Raw genomic sequence first — 18,525 nt, 5'->3', positions numbered from 1 at the left:
GTGTGTGTGTGTGTGTGTGTGTGTGTGAGAGAGAGAGAGAGAGAGAGAGAGAGAGACCTCAGGGTCATGCATAAGTGAGTGTGACCCTAAGTTACAATCCCAAGCACCCATCTAAGCAGCTGGGCATGTGGGCATGGTAGGATTATGCCTGTAACTCCAGTGCTATGAGGATTTGTGTGCAGACAGGAGGATGACTGGGGCTTGCTGGCAGCTCCAGGTTCACTGAGAGACCCTGCCTCAAAAGAATAGACAGAGGGTGATAGAGCAGGACACCCAATGTCCTCCTCCTCAGCATGCACACTTTAATACATATGTGTGCATACACCACACACATGTGCATGCACACACATGTATGTACATGAGCACACAGAGACATATGTGTGTACACGCACACATGTATATATGCACTCACATGTACATGCATGTACGCACACTGGTTTTTCCTGCTGGCAAGATTTTCTTTTTTATCCTTTTCTTTTTTCTTTGCGGTGTGTGTGTGTGTATAAGTATGTATGTGTATGTGTGTATGCGTATGTATGTGTTTGCATGTGTGCGTGTGTCTCTGTGTTTATGTGTCTTTGTATGCATGTGTATGTGTGTCTGTGTGTCTGTGTCTCTGTGTGTGTGTCTGTGTGAGTGTAACTGTGTGTCTGTGTGTCTCTGTGTGTTCATGTCTGTGTGTGTGTGTTTCTGTGTTTGTGTATGTGCATGTATGTGTGTTCATGTCTGTGTGTGTGTCTGTGTGTGTTTCTGTGTTTGTGTATGTGCATGTATTGTGTGCATGTGTGTGTGTGTCTGTGTGTATGTCTCTGTGTGTGACTGTGTGTCTGTGTGTCTCTGTGTGTGTGTGTCTGTGCATAACAGCAGGCCCACATTAATTTTACAATCAGTCAAAAAAAGAGGAAAAAGAAAGATGTCTCTTTCTTTCCATTTGGGGGAATTTTCCTTTCAAAGGAACGCATCTGGGGACAGCAGTATTCCCCCTGCGAAGCCCGAGGGAGGGATGGAGCCAGGGCTCCGGCCTTTGTAGTAAATGTCTCCAGACCACACTAAATCCAATCTTCTCATTTGGGGTTATTTGCTTTCCGGACGGCAGGGCTGTGATGGATCCCAGATTCCACACTCATGGCATCTCAATCAGATGTGTTTAGATGCCGCTGTGACACAAGATTATGACGTTTTGATGGGATTAAGAGATAACTGGGCTTTAATCTATAAAGCCCTGTATGTTTTGGGATCTGATTACCCTAAAATTCCCTTCCCTAGCCCAGCAATTAAGACTAAACAGAGCGTCCCTGTTAACCATCCCCATATTGAGAGCTCAGGAAATCAGAAATGGGTGGTTTTGGTTTGAGTTCCTTCTCTCTCTCTCTCTCTCTCTCTCTCTCTCTCTCTCTCTCTCCCTCTCCCTCTCCCTCTCCCTCTCCCTCTCCCTCTCCCTCTCCCTCTCCCTCTCTTCCTCTCTCTCTCTCCCCCCTCTCCTGTTTGCACCCTCTTTCTCTCCCCGCAAAAGGTTCAGAAACAGGAGTTCTCAACCTTCCTAATGCTGTGACCCTTTAATACAGTTCCTCACGTTGTGGTGACCCCAACTATAAAATTATTTTTTGCTAACGGTAATTTTGCTACTGTTAAGAATTGTAGCATTTTCTGATGATTTTAGGAGACACCTTTGAGAGGATAGTTAGACCCCCCACCCCCAGAGGGTTGGGACTCATTGGTTGAGAACTGCTGCTCTGAAATCTGTCTGAGGATCTTGTCTTCCCATCCCAGTGGGTTTTCTGTTGTTATCTGCCTCCCCTGTCAGGAGAAGCCATCTCTGAGGAGCCTTCCTTCTGCGTCTGTTTGATCCGTGAAGGTTCTACCAGGTGCTGCTTTTAGTGTACCTGGTCCCAGTGGCGAAAGGCAAATTTTTAACTTCAAAAAGGTGATTTCCTATCTGTCTCAGGAAGCTTGACTGATCCACCATGACCATCCGGGTCCACCATCATGTATTGCAGAGAAATCCATTCTCAGCACCCATACACTGTGGAGCAAGTTATCGTTTGCTTTGTTTGTGGTTGTGTTCCTATGGAAACGGACAGTTACATGGCTTGAAAACAAAAATTAGTTGAAAAGGGAACCCACAAGAGCAGACCAGTCCTGCTGCATGGGATGTGAGAGGCGGTCCTCACCTGCTACATGTTCTAGCTGCCCATAGCCCTGCTCCTGCCTCCTCAGACTGGAGAACTCGCCTGTGTGATGTTAACAGTGACTGGTTGAAGCCAGGCAGTGGTGACGCATGCCTTTAATCTCACCACTTGGGAGGCAGAGGCAGGCGGATTTCTGAGTTCAAGGCCAGCCTGGTCTACAGAGTGAGTTCCAGGACAGCCATGGCAACACAGAGAAACCCTGTCTTGAAACAAAACAAAACAAAAATGGTGACTAGTTGATCTGAACAACCGGAGGCCTCGGCAGGAAATAGAAAAGAAAGAGAGATATTTGAGATTTGCTGTGACTCAGTTTCTCTACCTGAGTGCATGTCCTGTTTTCTAAAGCTGTGGCTTGGTTCAGGCTCTGGAAGGTTCTTTCTTTCCATACGTATATTTTATAGACCTCAGGAGGTTGCTCGCTTGGAGTCTTCCACATCCCTGTAGATAAAAGAGAGAAAAAAAGAAAGAAAAAGAAAGAGAGAGAGAGAGAGAGAGAGAGAGAAGGAGAAACAAGAGAGAGGAAAGCAGAAAGGAAGGAAGGAAGGAAGGAAGGAAGGAAGGAAGGAAGGAAGGAAGGAAGGAAGGAAGGAAGACAGAGAGAGAAAGAGGAAAGCAGGAAGGAAGGAAGGGAGGGAGGGAGGAAGGAAAGAAGGAAGGAAGGAAGGAAGGAAGGAAGGAAGGAAGGAAGGAAGGAAGAAAGGAAGGAAGAAAAGAAGAAAGAAACGGAGAAAAGAAAGCAAGCAGGCCATACTGATTGTTACAAGAAATGAAACCCCCCAGCTTCCCTTAGTCAACCTGTTTCCCACCAACCTAAAGGCCAAAGCAGGTTTGACTGATCCATGGACAGCTTGCTGCCAAGAGGGGATTCTCAAACCAGATTTTGCTCCCAGTGTCTTCCCAAGGTCTACAGTCACATGGGTATCACAAGTCATAACTGGACTCTGTTTAAGAACCACAGGGTAGGCAACGCACCCACCAACCCAGTCTAGGAGGTGGTTCCAGGATGCCATCGCCAGGCTCCTCACAGACACCAGAGTCTCCAGAGGCTCTGGGCCCTTAAATAAAAATGACATGTTTGCGTACAACCTGGGATCGCGGGCTTTTAAGCCGTCTCAAAACTTGTAACACCTGTCACAACATAAAGTAGCTGTTAAACCACTCGGATCAGATGATTGCAACATGAGAAAGTGCTCAGTACACGTGCAGTTGTTGAAGATGTGTGTTTGTGCAGAGGTGTGTGTGTCATGGCACACACATGGAGGTCAGAGGGCAACCCAGTAGTCAATCTTTGCCTTCCACCTTGTGGTGGCGTCTTGCTGTCCCCTGCTCTTCAGGCGAGGCCAGGTAGCCTGAGAGCTTCCAAGGACACTCCAGCTTCCACGTCCCGTTTTTCTGCAGGAGCGCCGCCTGGGTTACCGATGTGCACCATCATATTTGCCTTCACATGGCTCTGGGGATCTGAATCCACCACAACCCCTGCCCCTTGCCCGGTGCAGCACCAAGCTATCTTGCTTGCCCCATTCGCCTGCCCCCCCACAACCCCCGATATTTTAGATGCACAGTTGGCAGCACCTTTGGGTATGAAACCCACAGGTACACAGGCTAACAGTGCTCTCGCAGCGGGTCAGAACACAATTGTGCAATGTCACCTGGCTTCAGGGAGATGTGGTTCAGTACCACTCTGGTGGCATTCATCAAAGAAGCACACAGCTCCCACTGACAGGGTGTGGTTCAGAAAACACAAGGCTGTGTCTGTCGGGGCGGGGCTGGGAAAGGTCCCGAGGCCAGAGCTGGGTCTCCCGTTAGGCATCTCAGTGCCAAAGAATGGCTCTCTTTATACTGAGCCATAATTCCACCTCGGTTACTCTCTCTTCTCACTCAACCAAAAATCACTAGTCCACCCTCCTCCCTTCCAGCAGGTCAAGAAAAAAATAAATCAAATGAGAGAGGAAAAGGTGGAGAAGGGGTAGGAAGGAAAGAGAGGAAGGTGGGAAGAAAAGAGAGGGGAAGAGATGGGAAGAAGAGCAGTGTGAGGCAGGGAACGAGTTGTTTTGTTTTGTGTTTGTGCCAATGTCTCACTGTGTAGCCCAGACTACCCTCAAAAACACGGTCCTTATGCCATAGCCTCTCCAGAACCAGGGGATCACAGATATACAACACCCTGACTTTTTATATCATTTTAAAACATGTACTTGTTTGTTTGTTTGTTTGGCCAGAGAACAACCCAACTCTCTCCTTCCACCACTGTGTGGGCTCCCTGCGGTTGAACTGGAATTCAGACTAAATCCTGTTGTCAAGTTACTTTATCTGCTGAGCCTTCTCATCAGCTCGCTGGCCTTTGGGAGTTCTAGAGCTAAATCCAGGACACCACCAGCACAGCTCCAGCATCTAAGAACCGTGGGTTCCTGCTGAGGATAGGGGGTCCCTCTGCCCTATCTCTTTCACATGGTGGATTCACACCTTCCGTAGGTCATTTCACCTCTGTGAGCCTTGGTTTTCTCATCTCTCATATGGGCCCAAGGAAGCAAGCTTAGTCTCGTCCTTGGGTTGGTATGAGGTAAGAAGATTGAATGACAGGAACCAGGCGTGGGAAATTCTTGGCCACACGCCCGGTGTTTGATCTGTCTTTGGAGTTGATGACACTCCCTTTCTTTCTTTCTTTCTTTCTTTCTTTCTTTCTTTCTTTCTTTCTGTCTGTCTGTCTGTCTGTCTGTCTGTCTGTCTGTTTTTGATTAAAAAAATTTTTTGAGACAGGGTCTCAAATACCCCAGGATATCCTTTAACTCATTTCATAGCCTAGAATGACCTTGGACTTGTTTCCACCTCCCCAGAGCTGTGGTTACAGGTGTGCGCACTGCTCCTATTTTATAGGACGCTGGGGATCCAACACAGGCCCTTCGGTGCACGTTGGGCAGTCACTCTACCAGCTGAGCCATGTCTCCCAGCCCCTCCTTTGATGTAAATGTTTGGGATAGAGCCCCAGGCAACAGAAAGAAGTCTCACAGAGGGGCAACAAGGCTGAAAAACTCCTGCTGAGGATAGGGGTGCCCTCTGCCCTGCACAGGCAAGTGGCTTTCATATGCACAGAGCCAGGAAGTGCACGTGGCTCTCAGCTGTTTGTCAATGGCGTGAACTGGGAATGGTGCAGCACCGCTTAGCCCACCCCCAGGAGTCTCTGATCCACCCCAAGGGAGGAAAGGCAGGAGGTGAGGGGGACATGATAAGAAGAAGGTTGGCAGGGAGCATCGATTCTGATGTTTTCAAAGCTCTCCTCTCCTACAGGAACCAAACTTTAATAACCAGATCCAAGGAGTGAAAGAGAAAGAAACCAGACCATCAAACCCTCCCTGATGAGCAGGCCATGCCTCAGAGAGCTCCAGGGCTGGCTTTGAAACTGTGTGAGTTTAACCCGCAGCAGACACACTTGGCTTCCCCCACTCCACCCCACCCCCGACCCCATTCCCACCTCAGGGGAAGTCAGAAAAAAAAGGCAGAAACTAAAGAGAGATTCTTCTGAGAACAAAGAAACCCATCAGAAGGGGCACCATCTTCACAAAGGTTCAAGGTCCTCCTCAGGTTGCTGGTGGGGAAGGTCACAGATATGTTTCTGAGAAGTGTTAGGAGCTGTCATTCCTATATCCCATTCTAGCTAACCCTCTCCTCCGCCCCCCCAGACCCCCCCAAAAAAAACCCACGATCAATCTACAACTCAGAGAGGTTGCTTAACTGATCCCAGAACACACAGCTGGTAAATGCTGCAGCCCCAACCCTGAACCCAGCCTGATCACAAACAAATCTTCCATCTCATTCTTGCCGCCGCCCCACCCCCCCCTCCCCGAGCTATACAACGGCAAGAGGAGAGAGGACGGCGATTGGGAACCACAGAGAAGGTTATCACACTATGCACAGCCTAAAGCAAGCTTTCTCAGCCTCTATCAGCATCTGGGCTGGGCTGAGTGCCTCCTTGCCATGGGAAGGTTCCCTGTGCCTTCTAGGACGGTCGGCAAGCATTTCTGGCTTGTCTCCGTCAGATGCCAACACCACCTTCCTGTCTCCAGTGTGACATCCAGAAATGTCTGAGGACGTTGCCAAACGTCTCCCGGGAGAAAGCCGTCCGGCCTGTCAAAGGCCCCTTGATGCGGAGGAAGGCATAAGGAACAGTTATAACCGAGAATTGAAAATCAGTTAAGTACCACGCAGAAGGCCTCTGGTCTCCTTTAATCTCATTTAATCCTCCATGAGAACACTGCGAGGTGGACGTTTTATAGACGGGACATGCAAGGAATCAGAGAGCTGAAGTCACTTAAAGTTCACACAGCCAGCTTGCAGCAGAGCCAGGGGTTTGAACCTGAACCTGCATCTATAAACTCTTTTCCCTAGGGGCCACTGAGAGAGGGGAAACAAAAGACAGAAAAGTGGGCGGACCAAGAAAAAAAAAAAGAAAGAAAGAAACCTAGCAACGCAGTGCAAGATGGGAGCTAAGGAGTCCGGAAATGGAGGCTGGTCCATCATGGGTCCTCGCAATGCTATGCCGACTAGAGGCATGCCTGAAGGATGCTGTTACCTCTGGTGTCCCAGTTCTTGCCTCTGCCCCCTAACTCATCCCTCTGCCTTTGCAAATGGCCCGCACCTGTGTCTACCCTGACTTCCTGTCTCCCTTTCGCATCTCATAAGGAAAGAGGTCTATTTCAAATGCTGCGTGATTTATGGAGGAAAGCCTCTTGCCCCGGCCATCCATCTCTCTTCACAGGGACACACATGCCGAGGAGTACCTATCCCAGGAGTGACCCACATTTATTTTCTGCCAGGAGCCAAGACCCCGGGGGGATTCAAGAATCGTCCCTAAATTACAAGAGAGTCCGGGGGAGACCTCTCCCCCCCCCAGCACCCCGCCCCCAGCCTGAGCCTCCCTCTAAATCACCTTTTAGCGTCTGGGCTGCTGTGAACTGCACGTGTGCAGACAGAGGTGAGCCCCAACCCTGCGGGCAGGAGAGAGACACCAATGGCCAAGAACTTGAAGTAGGGCTGTGCTTCGAACTGACCATGACCCCCATGCTTCCTGCAGCCTTCCCTTGACGTTTCCTGGCGGATACCTTGATAGCAGAAAGCATATTTCTCTCTGAATCTCTTTCTTCGGTCCCTCCACCACCACCACCCCCTCCAGTCTTCGCATTTGTTCTTAATCGCTCTGGGGGTGAAGGCTCCCTTTGAAAATCTGATGAAAGCTATGGGCTCCTCCCTTCATTAAATAAATGATTGTTTACTCCTGTTAAAGCCTTCCCAAATGGAACGACCGGTTTATGGTGGATTTTCTAGGAAGATAAAGGGCTTTCTCCTCCTGTCATATAAAAAAATGTTAATGCCTCCACTCTTTTTCTTTTTAACATTTACTGGTGTGCGATACGCATATGGAAAAGTACACAAATCATAGGCGCTCGACTTAATGAATTTTCCTAAACTGGACAGACCAGTACAGCCTGCACACAGATCGAGAGAGCACTGCTGTGTCTAGAAGCTTCTATTGGCATCCCCTGAGACTGCTTCATCACCCAGTGTAGCCAGGAGCTTGCCCTACACCACCTAGCTGCCTTCTGCTTGGTTTTGCTTGTGACTTAAGTTATGCATAGCTCTTTGCATCCAACATTTCGCTGGGTTCTTGCCCCACAACCACAGAGTGCGCAGCCTAGAAGCAGCCTGCGATTTTCCATGAACACTCCATTACTTTCATTTTTACAGAGTTGGATTTGTGTTGATCTGCATTGTGGTTGGAACGTTCCATGTGTGGATAAGGGTTTGAGATAGAGTCTTATGTAGCCCAGGCTGACTTCCAGCTCTCTTGGTAGCCAAGGATGACCTTAAACTGCGGACCATCCTTCCTCTACCTCCTAAGTGCTGGGATGACAGACAGGCAATACTACTCCTCAGTTAATGTGGCTCTGGGGAATCAAACCCAGGGCACTTGCATACTCAGCAAGCACTCTACCAACTGAGCTATACCCCCAGTTTAGTGTGTGTGTGTGTGTGTGTGTGTGTGTGTGTGTGTGTGCGTGCGCGCGTGCGCGCGCGCGCGTGTGCACGTGTGCACAGTCAGCATATGTATGTGTCCCTGTGTCTGTGTGCACATGTGTGTGCACATACATGGATCTGTGCATGAATGTATGTATGTGTGTGTGCATGCATGCCTTCATGCATGAGTTGTGTATGTCAGTGCATGTGTGTATGGCTTCATGTACTTGTGTGTGCATGCATGTCTCTGTGTGTGCATGCATGTCTGTGTGTGTGCATGTCCGAGTGTGTGCATGCCTATGCATGTGTGTGTGTATGCATGTCTTCATGCATGAGTGTGTCTGTGCACATGTACATCTGTGTGTGTGTGTGTGTGGCTTCATGCACTTGTGTGTGCATGCATGTCTGTGTGTATGCATGTATGTGTATATGTGTGCATGCCTGTGCATGTGTGTGTGTATGCATGTCTTCATGCATGAGTGTGTCTGTGCACATGTATATCTTATATCTATGTGTGTATGGCTTCAGGAACTTGTGTATGCATGCATGTCTGTGTGAGTGCATACAAGTGTTCATGCATGTAAACGCATGAAAGTGGACGTGCATTACTTGGTAAGTTCTTGTTAGAAAACGTTCATATTTTCAAGGAGGAAATCTCCGGCTTCTTTCTTTGCCCTTCGATCTAACTCACTCAGCTTCACTGCTGAGCTGCTTTCCAGAGCTTTCTCCATGCCCAGCTACATGCCACATTCAATAACTCAGCTTACCATTTTGTTTTTACAAAGATGCGATGATCCCACCATTTCCCCCAATCTATCAATACATCCTGAGGATCTATCCATAGATGGCTCCCACAGCTTTAAGCCGCTGAATGTCCTTTCATTCCAGAGACGGTCTGTGATTTATTTACTCAGTCTCCTCGGGCTGCACAAGGCAAGCGGGCTCTATTTTGCTGCCGCCGCAAATAGAGAGGTGACAAACAACCCTTTTACGGGCCTCTGAGTGAGTGCTTGCAAGGGGAATGGAAAGGTGGAATTGCTGGCTGCACACATTTACCTTTAATTTATTTTTATGGGCCAGGTAGATGATGGTCTAAGCTGTTGCTAGGTCTGGGTAGAGCTGGAGACTCGCTGGAGTCAAGGCATATGACAGTGATGGACGTTCACTCCGGCTTGCAGAGATGAGACAGATGTCTATAACTGGGCAGACACGGATGCCCAAGGAAGCATCTTTGGTGACAGTTGGCCCTGGATCGCTGAGCTTTCCCAGATACTCCAGAAAGAGAAGAAACTGCTGTTACCTTCCAGTGAGGCCATCTGAGAGTGGCAGTTCTGAGACGGGACGGTTAGCTTCCCTAAACAACAGGGAAACTCATAAGAGCCCAATGGAGGCTTGCTAAGGCAAGGTGTGTGTCAGGCACTGTATGTTGGTCGGCCTAATTCAATCCTCATCCTCCTCCTTTGGGGAAAGTACTACGTTCATGTGTGTACAGGTGTCAAGTGCTTGCATGTGTGCATGTGTGCACATGTCTATTCATGTGTGTAGAGATCAAAGGACTGTCCACAGGTACCATCTTTTTTTTTTCTTTTCTTTTCTTTTCTTTTTTTCTTTTTTGAGATGGGATCTGGCCTGGCATTCACTATGTAAGTGAGGCTGGCTGGTCAAAGAGCCTCGAGTATCTCTCTACTCTGCCTCCACAGCTCTATGCCTGTTCCCCCACCTCAGAGATTGGCCTTGGGTCCTTAAGCTTGGCAAAGCACGTGATTTAGCAACTAAGCCATTTCCCTAATCATTAAGGTTCTGAGTCCCATTTCCCAGTGAGGCAAACTGAGGCTTAGTGTGTCACCTGCCCCAAACCACATGTACCCAGGATGTTAATCACTCTCAAGGGGATGATATTATCAGCTAGCTTGACGGGGGGTTTTGTCTCCAGGAAGCCCACTGTCAGTGAGTAGAGACAAGCTACCAAAAGATGTCTAGAAGAGCAAGAGGCCCCAGACCAGACGGAGCTGGGACCCTTCGGTCTCTTCTGTTTCTCCATGCCATGGATACTCTCTCCAGGGATACGTGAACCTGACCTGGGTTCTACGAGCACACAGTAGGGGTCAACTTCATACCAGCCACTTCACAGCCCTGTAACACCTCCTATCAATCCTTGCAGTGGATCTTCAGTGAAATTGAAGCTCAGAGAGAGACATCTTATCCAAGAAGCAGCTATATAATTCAGCCAGGTTCTGAGCTCTATGTCTTCTATTTTGGAGCCCGGAACCTCTGAGCCACTGGGACCCCTCCCTCCCCTGAACGTAAGCTTTTCCAGTAGCCCAAGGCTTTGCCACGTATTTTGGAAGAGAAGCAGGCTGAGGGCAGAGAAATCTGTGGGTTGGAGTCCTAGCATGTAATTCCCATCCTGGCCCACTCAGGAATATCAGCTCAAACCTGTAATTCCAGTACTCAGAAAACTGCAGCAGGAGGATTACTGTGAGTTCAAGGCCAGCTTGGGCTATAGTGGGAGATGCTGTCTCAAAAGAAAAAAAAAAGATGAAAGAAAAACCATTTCAAGTCTCAATCCTGTCACATCTGTCATGGGAATTCAGGACCTGATCATTCTCTCAGACAAATGTCCGATCACTTTCTAAAATAGCCCAGTTATCTTTATCTGTAATTATTTTTCTACATTCATTATGTTCAGGTTCTCCAATCCAGCTGAGGCCATCCCTGCTGTGTGGACTAAACTCTGCAACACTCAGACAGACCGTACCTGGGGCAGAGGTTGAACAAATTTCCCAGATGCAGTTGAGCGCCCTCTGGGTACCCAGTCAGCACTGACAGTGGGGTAGGAGCCCTTTCATGCCTGCCCTTTAGAGACATTGAATGGTTTAGGCCACATCTTGAAGAAAATTGCTCTCCTCTTTCACCTGTGAGGCGCAATCCGTTGATTCCGGGAGCGTGCAGAGGTCGGCGCGTGCATGCTGCGGGTCAGAGCCCAGCAGGACCGGTGAGGATAAAATCCAGGGAGATGTAAAAGCCAGAGGGGAAGCAGGTTGGTAACCTTTAACATCTGCTGCCAAGTAGGAATTGCCCGGGGATCACGCTGAAGCTAGGTGTGGGGGTGGGGCTCAGACAGAGAAGCCAGGCGCCTTTCCCTCTTCGATGTCAGGAAGGAAGTGTTAGGGGAGAGGTCAGGGCTCCAGTCCTCATAGATGGAGACCTGCAAATGCTTGCAGATGGGACCCCAAGGACTTTGGAGAGCTCACAGCATATACAAGTCCAGCACTAAAAACCCGGGGTTTTATTTTTTAGTATTCTAGAGACAGAATCTATCTTCATGGGATTCATCCCCCTGCCTCCACCTCTCAAGTACAGGAATTACAAGTGTGCACAACCATGCCTGGCTTGTGTGGTGCTAGGAATCAGTCCAAGATAGACAACCAGTCTCCCCGCTGAGCCCCATGGCTGTCTGAATTTGTCAATGTGTGCTCCCAAGATGGCAGCCTTCACCCCAGGTGCCAAAGGCCGAGTATAGAAACAGGAATGAGATGCTGTTGAATAGCTTTGCCCTCAGATCACTACACACAAGCAGCATTTCCAGAGTTAGCCATCCAGGTCTCAGTGATCACAACAAGGTCTCATGGCCACCTCCAGGCCACACAGGTCAAAACACAAACAGAATCTCTTTGCAGGCAGTGTGAGAAATCAGTATGGGGGCTGCAGGGGTAGCGAGATGGCTCAGTAGGTAATGGCGGTTGCAATTAAATCTGATTACCTGAGTTCCTGAGGAGCCACGCCGTGGAAGGAAATCTCTGACTCCTGCAGATTGTTCTCTGAGTTCCATAGCAACACCTCGGCACACAACCACCCGTAATCATGCTTCCACAGTAACACCTTGACACACACACAATCACATGTGGACACAGTAACACTTGAGCAAGTGAGCAAGCGGGCGAGTGATGTACTCGCGCACACAAATAAATAAATAATAAATGCAAAACCCAGCAACAATAAGGAAGAAGAGTCTCAGAGGAGTCTTCCCCTCATAGTTCCCCCTTCCCCAGTTCATGCCTTTGGCCAGTGCTAATGAAACTTCCTTCCAAGCCAGACACACGGGTCTGTATCTTCTAATGGCCCAAATGATCCCACACCTGGACATACTCTGCTCCACTCTCCCTCCTCCTTTCTATTCTCTTCTGCCCTTTCTGACCTCCAAACTTCAACATGTGATGCCAAGCACACAGTAGGTGCTCAACAAATGTCACCATTCGTTTTGTTCTAACACTGAAGCTCAAAGACCAAATGAGTGAACTAAGAATTTTCCATAATAGATAATGCAAATTTCCGGGCTCCGTAATTATTTTAAAAGGGATGAGTGGGGAGGGCTTGGGGGGGGGGGCGTTGGAGAGATGGCTCAGCAGCTCAGCTACTTTTCCTGAATACGTGAACTTGTTTCCTAGCGCCCACAACCACCTGTGACTTCAGCTCAATCTTGCTTTCTCTCTCCATCTCCCCCCCCCCGCCCCCCTCTCTCTCTCACACACACACACACATAAACACACACAGAGACACGGAGAGACAGAGACAAACAGAGAAACAGAAAGGTAGAGAGACAGAAGCAGAGACAGATAAGTCTTTAAAAGAGATTAGTGGCTCGGCAACCCCCATATCAGACTCATGGGGTGATATTCACTATGGCAGCCACAGGCTTCCTGCCAAAACACCCTAAACCTCAATGCTCTCACATCTGAGAGGAAACTAACACACTCCATCATTCCTGGGGCTGTTGTGAAAGAGAGAGAGAGGCGATGAGCAGACACCGTCTCTGACCAGTCTCATCTCCCATGGAGCCAAGTCCACCTTCACAGACCTCCCCTCCATACTTCCCACCACACCAGAGTCACCGCACCCCATTCCATGTCCTGATATCAGTGCTCCACAGCCCGATGTTCTGCACACAGGGTACATCTGGCTTCCCCGTGCCAAGCCTAGGTCAGCCGCTGCTCCTCGTCAGGGGCTTGGGGACTGGTGTCGATTTTTCTTAGTTTAAACGGAAATCAGTCAAGAGAGCTCTCTGTGACTTCCTTTATATTTCTTTCCGGTCAGATCAAAGGTCCTGTCAGCAACCTCTGATGATGTCTTGATTTCTGGGTTTAGGTTTTTTTTTCTTTTTTTCTTTTTCCCTTGGTTGGTAGTGTTCACTTTGAATAAGAGACTGAGAGTCCCTCTGGGAGAAAGAGAGAGACAGGAGAGAGGGAAGAAGATGGGGAAGGGAGAAAAAAAAGAGGGAGAGAGAAAAAGAGAGACAGAGAGATCCAAAGAGGCAGGATTTAGTTATATCTCTCTATAAGTAAACTCCAGTGCTATGTAGACCTCAGAGCCTGGGATTTGATATTGCTTCCCACAGTGGGAAAAAAATATACAAGCCTGGAGTTATTTTGGGGGCTCCCACTGGGGTTCAAACAGCTCACATGAAGTCCCAAAGGGACTGGATTCATAAAACACTGTCACGGTCATTTCATAAATTAGACAGATACTTAAAGCCACGAGGTCTTCCTTCCAATCTTGGCTTCCTCCACTTATTTAGAGATCATCCCAGGAAAGTAGCCTCACCCCTGTGCCCGTTTCCCCAGCCGTAAGCAGGGGAAATGACAATATCTGCAGAGCTGGTGAAAAGGTTTAATGTGTGAATGGATGTCAAGCTCTCAGAATAAAGCCTACCCTAGGGTCAGCAGATATTAGTGCGTTGATATCTATGGACAGGCATTGGATAGGAAGTATTGTGCCCAATCTTTATGGCCATGTTTGGCACTGATGTTATCTACACATAACCCACTTAGTAAGAGAGGAAATTGCAAAAACTTGTCATCTTGAGCAACTTGGCTTCAGCCAGCCAATAGTATGACCGGGGTTCATGACCCTGTCTCCTTGATTGGGAGACCGAGCCCTTTGGCCTCTGCCTCATCTGTAGGCTTAAGGAGGACCAGGCTTGTTGGTAAGGTGACCAGTAAAGAGCCACATATGTGCCAAGGACAGGTAGAGCAAGGCTTACACACCTGAGTAGCTTCCTAAGGGGACACAGGGTGACCCCAGCCACACAAATGGGCTGCCTTTCTGAAACACACACTGGCAAAGAGAAGTGAGTCACTCCTGGTCTTCAACCGAGGGGTTGCGTGGCTGAGCTCTGAACCTGTGTGAACATGAAGTAGGTCAGGCAGCGGGCCAAGGTGGTGAGGAGGCACAGGGAGTGACCAGCAGCATCACTGTTTGGCACGGCTGGCCTGCCGTCTCAGAGCAGCTGCTCCAACCTAGTTAGGGCAAGTACCCACTTCCACCAGCACTTGCCGAAGTGCAGCAGTCGACACCTAGAGCAACCTCAAGCCTCCAAGGGGCTGGCAGATGGGGTGCCCTGGCATGCCTCAATGTTGTTTTATGAAAGTGTACCCGTTATGGACCCTCAAGACTTGTCCCAGGTTGGGCTGGAGAGATGGCTCAGTGGTTAAGAGCACTGACTGCTCTTCCAGAGGTCCTGAGTTCAGTTCCCAGCAACTACATGGTGGCTCACAACCATCTGGAATGAGATCCGATGCCCTCTTCTGGTGTGTCTGAAGACAGCTACAATGTAATCATCATATATATAAAATAAAGAAATAAAATCTTAAAAAAAAAAAAAAAAGACTTGTCTCAGGGATCAGGCAGATACATCAGCTGCAGAAGACTGAAGAAGCAGACCACCAGAACTCATGTAAGCATCAAGTGACCAAGGGCTGCCCACTCGTAAATCCATCTTGGGAAGGCTGACACGGGTTCCCAGAGCAAGCTGCTAAGCACCACACCTACATCGGTGAGCTCTAAGTTTGAACAAGAAACGATATTTCAATAAATAAGGTAGAATATTTCGGGAAAAGACATTTGACAGCAACCTGCACATTCCTGCACACACACACACACACACACACACACACACACACACACAATTTAATTAATCGTTCCGAGCAATTTCTTATTTTACATTCTAACTGAATACGTCGAAAGGTTCCGCATAGCCTATTGGACGCGGCTGATGGCTGCTACATATGCCAAGGTAAATGGAAGAGGCAAAAGCTGAAGATATAGGAGGCTCTGTGGCCCTCATTCCGGATGAACCCTAGCTCTTGATGGGATCATGGATGCTGCCAAGGATTCGCCAACACCCCAAAGGCGCTTCAGCCTTCCAAGCCATGATACCCAGAGATCAGACCACAGGCAAGGGGGACGAAGACGACGCAGGCAGAACCTCCACAGAAGTCGTGGCAACTGCTGAAGGAGACATCCTGACTGCTCAGGAGCACAGAGGACCTCGGGAGTCAGCCTCCAGGCCCTGACTCATCCCCAGTCTGCTTCACACCTCTGCATTCTCCTAAAGCCCAAACCTGTCCCTTCTGAGTCACGGTTGGGCCAAGGTCTGCTTGGATCCCATCTACCCACTCTTCCCTTCCTGAGTCTGGCTTAACTATCTTAGGTTTCTAATCTGGATTTCAACCTCCATGACAACCAAGAAAGTAAACAGCCTCAAATATGACAAGCCCTTCTCTCTCTCTCTCTCTCTCTCTCTCTCTCTCTCTCTCTCTCTCTCTCCCCCTCTCCCTCTCTCTCTCTTCCTCTCTCTCATTTTATCTCTATTACACATACTATACGTGATGCATATGTGTGCATATATGTATATATGAGGCAAATCACAAAAAAGAATAGGAAAAATGGAGTTCAAGGGAAAATAGACAGAAATCTTGTTGAGGGAGAGAGAGAGAGAGAGAGAGAGAGAGAGAGAGAGGATCCTAGGGATAGGCAAAAGGACTTGTAGCTGTCTGTAATTAGCAGCCACCACATCCTAAAACAAAATCAGACTTCCGGAATATGCAGCTTTGGTGCCATGGCAACAGACCTGAGACCTATCAGGCTGTCTTTCCGAAGCGAGTCCTTCCTAGACCATACCCACATCAAAGGAGCCTTAGGACTCCTCTGTGGACGAGGCAGCACCCAGCACCCATCAGGCCTCCACAGAGTTAGGAGAGGGGGAAAAGCAAGCAGATCAGAGACAAGTCAGAGGCCTCAAGAAGGAGACACAGGCTTGGTGAGGAGCATCCTAGTGAGACAAAGAGGAAGGAGATGTAGTCAGGTCTTGTCTTAGGGACGTCCTGACCTGTGGATGAGCTCATGTCCTTGGATGGACACTGCTCATCCAAGGCTGCCACTGGTAACATGTTCCTTCCCCCTCCTCCATCTCCTCTTCCTCCTCCTCCAGCTCCTCCTCCTCCTCCTCCATCTCCTCTTCCTCCTCCTCCATCTCCTCTTCCTCCTCCTCCTCCTCCTCCATCTCCTCTTCCTCCTCCTCCAGCTCCTCCTCCTCCTCCTCCATCTCCTCATTATCCTCCTCCAGCCTCTCTTCCTCTTTCTCCTCCTCCTCCTCGTTCTCTTCCTCCTCCTCCTCCTGTCTCTCCTCTTCCTATTTAAACTGTATCCCAAGTTGTACTTGAACTTGCCGTGCAGCCAAGGATAGTCTCTGACTCCTGCCTCTACCTCTGCAGAGCCCTGGCTACCATTCCAGACTACAGCTACTTTTTGCCTAGCATATGTTTTTATTTCTTTCTTCTCTATTATATATGTAATTTTTTTGCATCATTTTTCTCTATCAACCAGGATCTGGGCTGGAGAAAGAAAACATCAGAATAAATATATGCATTTAAATTAAATTAATTGATCAATTGTGGGGCTTGTAGTTGTTTTGTTTGTTTGTTTGGTTGGTTGGTTTTCGTTTCATTTGGTTTGGTTTGGTTTTGAGACAAACCCCAGATGTCCTAGAACTCACTATGTAGACCAGGCTAACCTTGAACTCACACTGTTAGGATTAAAAGTGAGTACCACCATGCTTGGTCCACCAGAGATAACATACTAGAGAGACTGTAGGAATGAACTTATATATATATATATATATATATATATATATATATATATATATATATATATATATATATATATATATATATATATATGAGAGAAGACTGGCCTAACTCACTGGTGACCTCACCCACAGTATTATTTCATCAACCACCGTCCTCAAATTTCCTAACTCTGTGTGTGTGTGTGTGTGTGTGTGTGTGTGTGAGAGAGAGAGAGAGAGAGAGGGGGAAGGGAGAGGGAGTGGGGAGGGGGAGGGGGAAGAGGGGGAGAGAGAGAGAGAATACTCATATACTCATGCAGCCATGAGTGAGTGTGAGCATGCATGATAAAGTCTGGTTCCTCAGGTCTCCACTGTTTTGTGGAGACAAGGTCTCTTACTCATGACCTCATGAGTAGATGGAACCAGCTAGCCCACAACCCCAAGGACCCGCCTGTCTCTGCCTCCCCAGAGGCAGTGCTGGGGTTTGGAGCACACATCTTCAGTCTGGGATTACTTTACTTTGGTGCTGGAGACAGAACTCGGGTCCTAATGAATCTTGGTCACGGCTCAGACTCCTTTAACCCTTTCCTCACCTTGGTGGCTTTGTACCAAGTTTCTAAGGAGACACTTGAAGAAAGCTGGAGAGCATTGTGAGCACGTCAAAAAAATAAATAAAATAAAAAAAATCAAGCCACAGCACCTAAAGAAACACAAACAGAAAACGTCCCAAGTCTGAGGTGGGAAATAGACATCCAGATTCCTCAACTCCAAAGGCTTCCAAAGAGATGGAGCCGAAAGAGACCTATCCGGGTCGTACTGTGTAATCAAACCATCAAAAGTCAAAGAGAAAAACGAGAATTTTGAAAGTAGCAGGAAAGCGGGGTGTTACACACAACGAAGCCCTTAGAATACAATCAGATCTCTCAGAAGAAATGCTTCGAGCCAGGGGACTGGGATTAGAGAGTTATATAACTAAGCTAAAATGCACCAGACCTGTCAATCAAGGATCCAAATCCAACATTAAGAATCAAGGAGATTTGGATACTGGGGGTGAGACGGTCATTACCTACTAAAAGCTGTTGTTCAAGTTAAAACAAAAGGTGCAGAGGGAAAATATCCAAGTACAACATCATTCCAAATGCACAGGCAGGAGGCTGTCTGGGTCAACGCCATGTAAGACTGAAGGAATAACTACAGAGCATGTGCAAGCCCATGCGCATGTGCATACCCACCTCATCCCCACCCCTGACCCGCACAGACACACAAACTCTTAATGGGCACATGATAGAAAACACAGTAAAATTGGACGTCCATTCCGTGAAATAAGGCCACAGAGAGTAAAGTGTGGAATTTTTAAGTGCAATTAAAGTTGAGTAACGATCAGGTTAAAATAATGTTAGGATCTATGAAGTTTTACGTAAAGTT

At 48.2% G+C, this 18,525-nt stretch overlaps 1 long non-coding RNA gene across 1 annotated transcript; it reads right to left on the bottom strand.

The window, feature by feature from the left end:
• Positions 1-9,077: 9,077 nt before the first annotated feature.
• Gm31129 (predicted gene, 31129) lies at positions 9,078-11,145 on the bottom strand. The gene is made up of 2 exons (NR_168635.1): positions 10,954-11,145; positions 9,078-9,549 (listed from the first exon to the last, which is right to left on the bottom strand). It is a non-coding gene; the product is annotated as a predicted gene, 31129 (long non-coding RNA).
• Positions 11,146-18,525: the final 7,380 nt, after the last annotated feature.

Source organism: Mus musculus, chromosome 5 (assembly GCF_000001635.26).
Source record: "Mus musculus strain C57BL/6J chromosome 5, GRCm38.p6 C57BL/6J".
Lineage (NCBI taxonomy): Eukaryota > Metazoa > Chordata > Mammalia > Rodentia > Muridae > Mus > Mus musculus.
The sequence above is the reverse complement of the archived record's forward strand: the minus strand, read 5'-3'. Positions and strand labels throughout refer to the sequence as shown.